The following is a 7,492-nucleotide window of genomic DNA, read 5'->3' as shown; positions in this document are numbered from 1 at the left end:
TGTCCGCCTCTCCCGTTTCGCTGGTCGAAACTAGCTCTGCGCGGGGTTCGCCTCACTGCGCCACCCCGCGCTGCGCCGGGAAACTAGAGCCCTAATTATGCAATTAAAACAAACTGTAGTGAAATATAACTATCAGTCAAACCAAAAGAAAACAAAGAATCTTCTAACTAAAGGCTATTAAACAAACAGAGGCAAATACCAAACACATGCAACAAAGAAAATAATGGCCCTCCCCTTGGGTTGAGTCAACGAGGTCTGCAACCACTGTATTGGCCTATCCTCACAATGAGAGAGATGGGGAAAAGTACAGAAGAGAGACTTAACTGGGAGAGAGGTGACGCGGACGTTCACCCCTCCGTTTTCCCAAGTGGCATATCTCTCTCTGTGGCGACCGGCTGGATCGGCGTCTCCTCACCACGGCTCTGTCTCCGCACACCCCACGCTGCGGATGCAGGGGCGCCGTATATGGGGGAAAAGTTAGGACAATTCCAAGGCCTCTTTCCTCACAGGGGCCCCCAAAAAATAGGTAAAAATTAATAAAAAAATTATTAAACGATCATCGAGTAAATATATATATAGACCGTAGGCCAGCATCCCTCCTGCTGCCTGGTTGTGCTGCTGTCCCAGCCATCGCATCTGTCTACCGTCTCGTTCCTCCTCACCACCACCGTGCAGCGTCTCCGTTTCGTCCCGTCTCGTGAAGGACAAGTCCACAAAGTGGGGTTACAAACTTTTGTGCCGGTCGATTCTTCAACAGGCTGTACCTGGAATTTTTGTGTATACAGGCAAAACTGTCCCCCCACAGGCCAGGGTCTAAGTTTTCACCTTTACCATTTCCTCTCCATGGTGGGGGTTACACTTTGTTCACAGACAACTTTTACACTTTTTCTCTCTTCCAGGATTTGGCTAAGAAGAATATTGGCTTTTGTGAGACCATAATGTGACAGGGAACATGGCCCTTCATAGTGTAACCCGGTTAAAAACATCATAAATAAATAAGTTATTATACAAATAGTATTAAAATCATTTAAATATGGTTTAGTTTAAAAAGATTTAAAAGCATTTAAAAAGCGTGATGTGTTTTTATTGTTTAAAAAGTACAGTGTTTAATTAATGGTACAGCATTATAAGTTCATCATGAGTAGGAGTTTAGTTTGTTTTCACTTGTTTGTGTGAAAAGCAATATGTTACTGGAAACTACTGTAAAAACCAGCATTTCTGGTGAAATGGAGTGAAAGCTGCACATTGGGAAAAACAGCTGAATGTCTACAAGGAGTTCAGAGACTGTTTGAGTTTGTGCTAAAGCTAACGCTATAGCTAATGTAGCCTAGAGTCAGTGTATGAATAGTGAACAGACGGTTTTATAGGCGAAGTTTAACTTCACCAGTTGAACTGTGGATGTGGAAGTCTGTTGTTTTCCACAAAGAAGACACAAGAGGACAACCAAGTTTAACCCCTTACTGCCTGAATTTATTTACAATTATCTAAAAAACTTAATTGTTTGTGTTTTTGCCTTCAAGCAGATGCTAAATTAAGTGGAGATTGTTAATTTGAATATAGCACATACAATAGATATAAATTTAGGTATGATACAAATTAGCAACATCAGGCATAACTGCACATAATAGTAATTAAGCAGATTTTCCAGTCTCACTTATGTAGATTATTTTATTGATGCTGCTATTGCTGAAACAGGGCTTTGAAATTGAATACCAACATGAGGCACAGGTGAACATTGCATTTGACCGAGCATGTGTTGTGCACGTATGCGGCGCTGGTTGCTATGCGACCGAAACAAACGCTAGGAAGTAGTTTTCCATTCTGGCGCACTTTTTCTCTGGCGAATTAACACAACAGCTTCAGATGCACTATGTGCCTGTCACTAAGTCAAAGAACAGCTCTGGCAGTAGTTCTTCTGAGAAGGAGGAGAAGACAAGCAGCAGCAAGAAGAATGGGGGTACATGAAATTCTCACAGTAAGGCAGCAGTTGGGGGAGTTTAATGTCGTTCCAATAATCTCTCCTATTGGACGCGCCGAGGTGACGTCAAAGGGTGCTGCGCCCAAGTTGAAAATTTTTAACTTCCTCCTCGGTGCAGAGTGGTACGCCCTCGCGCCCCGCAATCACATACACAATGAATGACTGCGGCGCCGAGGTCGGCACCGAGCGTGCACCGTGTGAAAGCCCCTTAAAGCAGTTGCTGTTCTTGTTGAGGCACAGGTGAATATTGCACTTTGAACATTTGATCCCAGTCTGGCCTTACAATAAATACAGTAAATATAAAAATACAGTAACAAATAAACAACAGTACAATAAACAGTAAACAACTGGACCTTGTTCGCAAGAAGAAAACATTGTTACTTGTGGAATTCTCTTACTTGTGGAAACATTGCACTTTAAACATTTGAATACAATGAAATTGAACAACAACATGTTTCTGTACAATCATAGCTGTCACTTCACAGTATTTAAAAACAGAAATGTAGTAAGAAATAAAGAACTTGACTCTATATGTGTGCATCTACACCTTATATAACTGTCAATCTGACATTTGGTTCATTGAGAGCATTTTATTACTGCAAAATCAATTTGTTGCACATTCCTAAGGGCTGGTATCCCCTTTTTGGCAAGAAGAAAAGCCTGTACTTGTTGTACAGGCTGATGATGCTTGGGCATTCCACAGAAACCTTCTGTTTCAACTTTCTGTCCCATCTTTCAACATTAGAAACAGGCTGGGCACTGGCGAAAGTGCTGGCAATGATCACTGCTCTATGGTCAAACTGTTTGACCTCTCTTATTTCTGCACTGTCGACGACAGCCTTTTTATTTTTGATATCCCCTTGTTTGCAAGAGAAGAAAACAAACCCAAGGAAGAAAAACAGTTGTCAAAATACAGTAGGTGATTGACAGCACCATGAATGACTTGTGCAAGCTTGAAGACAATGTTTCCACTTGCCCCAGTGTCAGGTTCTCCAGGTACAGGATCAATTTTCCCTGTAAATATGTCGAATGAATGCACCTGGCCTTTTGTATCACAAAGCACAAAGATTTTGTCTCCCCATTTGTGTGGCTTCTTGGGGATATATTGCTTTAGACTAGATCTACCTTTGAAAGGGACCATTTGTTCATCGATAGACAACATCTGATCTTGAGGGAGACTGAAATTTTTGGAGAAGTGAATCAACAATCGGCCTGATTTTGAAGAGCTTGTCATTGTTGGCTTCCATGTTGCTGTTGTCATTGAAGTGAATAAACTTTTTAATTTCTTCTCATCTGTCTCGGAACATCACATCAGCTACCTGTGCTAACTGACATTCACTGGACCAGTACATTCTTGACCTTGGTAAGTACAAAACACTCATGTACACTACAGTGCCAATAAACTGCTGCAGTTCATTTTGATCAAATCTGAGGGCACTATTGGGATTTTTTTTTTTTTTTTTTTTTTTTTTTTTGCGTGTAATACAGATTACTTTGTTGCACAATAGTATCCAAAAGATCAGCATCAGAAAAGTCTTGGAAGTACTGAATGGGGTCTCTTTTGTCATCAGCATTGGGAAGAGCACCTTGCCAAATTGGAATGTCTTTTGCAGAGTTCTGTTGTGGCACTGTGTCCCACACTACTTTTTGCTGTCTTTTCCTTGCAGTAGCAGCTGATGGCCTTCTCGTCCTGGTGGCACTGTCACTAGCAGGTGCATCATTATTGCTGTCGGAGTCTTCATCATTGCTGCTTTCATCACCTGGTGTAGGTCTGTAGTCTTCATCACTATAGTCACTGTCACTGAGACAGCTGTCATCACTCTCGACTGGTGAAACCCTGGTTTCAAGTCCACCAGGTCGCTTCTCATAAAATGTTGTCACGTCCATTTAGTTCTGCCAAAAAATAAAGAGCAGAAATTACATTTATATCCCAGCATACTATTTTTATTCTGTTTTTCACATAATTAAATTTTGCACACTTACTCTGCAAATACTGCAAATACTAGTTATATATATATTTCTATATTTCTATTTCTATTTCTGCATAGTAATATATTTTTATAGGAATATATATATTTTTTCTAGTTCCTTCCTGGTACACTTTTTCGTTCCTCTTTTGCACGGCAAGCACCACCAGCAGAGGGTTCACTTAGACAAGGCTGTTATCAAAATGTAACCAATTCTTTCAGACTTTCTTCTCACAATATTTTCCATACACTGTGTTGCAAGAAAGTTTAATATGAAAAAATAAAAATACAAAAATCGACATAACTCTCATACATATTCAATACAATTAACAGGCATAATGAAAATATTTAAAATATATGAAATATATGAAAATATATGAAAATATATAAGCAGGCTATAGCTATAATGTAGCCTAGCTGATTAATCCTGGCTTGGAGAGCACAATTCCTGAATGGGCAGGCCTGGCCTCCCGGGGCCCACACGTAACGCTGGGACCACTTAAACCAAAGAGACAGCTTGCTAAGTTCTTCATTTAATTCCTTTTTAAAAAATGGTGTCTGGATCTTTATGCGACTAGAAGACATTTGTCATCACCAAGTAAAATTTTACACAGCTTCATAGATATATACTATATTGCCAAAAGTATTCACTCAGCTATCCAAATAATTGAATTCAGGTGTTCCAATCACTTCCATGGCCACAGGTGTATAAAATCAAGCACCTAGGCATGTGGACTACTTCTACAAACATTTGTGAAAGAATGGGTCACTCTCAGGAGCTCAGTGAATTCCAGCGTGGTACCGTGATAGGATGCCACCTGTGCAATAAGTCCAGTCTTGAAATTTCCTCGCAACTAAATATTTCACAATCAACTGTTAGTGGTACTATAACAAAGTGGAAGCAATTGGGAATGACAGCAACTCAGCCATGAAGTGGTAGGCCATGTAAAATCACAGAGCAGGGTCAGCGGATGGTTGCGCAGAGGTTGCCAACTTTCTGCAGAGTCTTGTGAACAGTGCGTAGAGAACAGTGAGTAGAGAGATTCATGGAATGGGTTTCCATGGCCGAGCAGCTGCATCCAAGCCTTACATCACCAAGTGCAATGCAAAGCGCCGGATGCAGCGGTGTAAAGCATGCCGCCACTGGACTCTAGAGTAGTGGAAACGTGTTTTCTAGAGTGACGAATCATACTTCTCTGTCTGGCAATCTGATGGACAAGTCTGGGTTTGGCAGTTGCCAGGAGAACAGTACTTGTCTGACTGCATTGTGCCAAGTGTAAAGTTTGGTGGAGGGGGGATTATGGTGTGAGGTTGTTTTTCAGGAGTTGGGCTCGGCCCCTTAGTTCCAGTGAAAGGACATTTTGGACAATTTCATGCTCCCAACCTTGTGGGAACAGTTTGGAGCGGGCCCCTTCCTGTTCCAACATGACTGCGCACCTGTGCACAAAGCAAGGTCCATAAAGACATGGATGAGCGAGTTTGGTGTGGAAGAACTTGACTGGCCTGCACAGAGTCCTGACCTCAACCTGATAGAACACCTTTGGGATGAATTAGAGTGGAGACTGCGAGCCAGGCCTTCTTGTCAAACATCAGTGTCTGACTTCACAAATGCAGTTCTGGAAGAATGGTCAAAAATTCCCATAAACACACTCCTAAACCTTGTGAAAAGCCTTCCTAGAAGAGTTGAAGCTGTTATAGCTGTAAAGGGTGGGCCGACATCATATTAAATCCTATGGTTTAAGAATAGGATGTCACTCATGTTCATATGCGTGTGAAGGTGGATGAGCAAATACTTTTCGCAATATACACTCCTGATCAAAATTTTAAGACCAGTTGAGAAATTGCAAGAATTTACATTGCATTTACATTGCACTGTTGGATCTTAAGAAGGTTCTAAGTAGAGCTTCAAAATGCAAAAAGAAGAAATGGGAGTGAAACAAAAAAAATTTTGAGTAAGCAATTTATTGCAAACAGCCATTAAACTGAAATAGGCTGTTCATCAGCTGATCAAAAGTTTAAGACCATATCTCAAAAAAACCAAAACCCCCTAAAATAGAAATAAAATTTTCAAAAAAGGACTCAGTAATGAGTAGCTGCGGCATTCTTGTTAACCACCTCAAAAATTCGTTTCGGCATGCTTAATGCTAGTGTTTCCAGGAGGCTAGAAATAACAAGGGCCCTAGAGCTGAGCTTTGTGGTACACTGCAGAGAATGGTTAGAAGGGGAGAACTGGTTGCATTACATGATACAAACTACTGTCTCTCTGGGAGGTAAATGGTACACCAAAGCAGTGCATTGTTTCTTTCTCCAAGATGTGGAAGCTTCTGTAAAAGAATATGGTTGACTTTGAAAAAAACTGATGTTATTATTTTTCAAAAAATATCCCAGATGTCTGGAGAAGAGAAACCAGTTTAGTTTAAACAACCACATCATTGAACATAGTATGAGTTAATCCTACCTTGATATAACCATAACAGCGTCGGGGAGTTTGGCAGTGCCATGTTGAAACTCAAAGAGCTCCAAAAAAAAAAAAAAAAAAGCTCAAAGAGCTTCAAATGCAATTAAGGGAAAATGTTATAATTTCCAAATTTCAATTAAAATCTGCCTTAAAATATTTCATAGCCCCATCCACCCTGTTGCACTGTAGGGTAGTGAGGTTTGAGGTCTACTCAGTCATGATAGTTCCGCCCATTGGGACAAACACCCAACAGAATCTCTACATGCAGAATTCTACAGACACATTTTACATGTACACAGAAAAAAACCCACACAGGTATGCAGAGCAGAATTAGGCAGATACACGCTTCAGAAGAAAACACTCAAATTTTTTAATCACCTTAAATCCAGTCCCCAAGACACCTTTCATTTCACAGCCCCGCAAACCCAAGAGCTGAGCACAGAAAACAGTTCACTGTGTCAGCCGAGACTGACACACAAGCTAATACACACACTCTGACCAACCTTACACACACTAACAATGCTTTCCAAAAAAAGAGTAAATTAAATAATTATGCAATTTAAAGAAAACTATTTAGAACACTGTGAAGAAATTCACTGTGTTCACTTGTCACGACCTGGCTCAAGGGAAGGACAAAATGTGGAGACCACACATGACTTTAACGTAAAAAGATAAATTTATTCAAATAAACTGAATTAATTGAGCAGTCAGTAATCAGTAGTGTGGGAAGTGTGTGGATGAATGAGGGTGTGTGTGTGTGTATGTGTGTAGAAAAACAATAAAATAACTCAACCCAAACCAACCAAACCAGGCAAACAAAAGGAGGAGAGAGAGCTCAACTCTCCAGGCACCTATATATATAGGGGCAGCCCCACCCTAATCTCAGGTGCCAACCATCTCCCTAACAGACCACTCCCAGCTGCAGCCTTCCGCAGCCTCCTCACACAGAGGGAGAGGGCCTAAAGGCCAAGGGCCGTTACAGTGTGTGTGTGTGTGTGTGTGTGTGTGTGTGTGTGTGTGTGTATATATATATATATATATATATATATATATATATTTCTCATTTCACTTCAAAACTATTTTGTGTAG

Source organism: Myripristis murdjan, chromosome 15 (assembly GCF_902150065.1).
Source record: "Myripristis murdjan chromosome 15, fMyrMur1.1, whole genome shotgun sequence".
Classification (NCBI taxonomy): Eukaryota; Metazoa; Chordata; class Actinopteri; order Holocentriformes; family Holocentridae; genus Myripristis; species Myripristis murdjan.
This window is presented reverse-complemented; position numbering follows the sequence as displayed.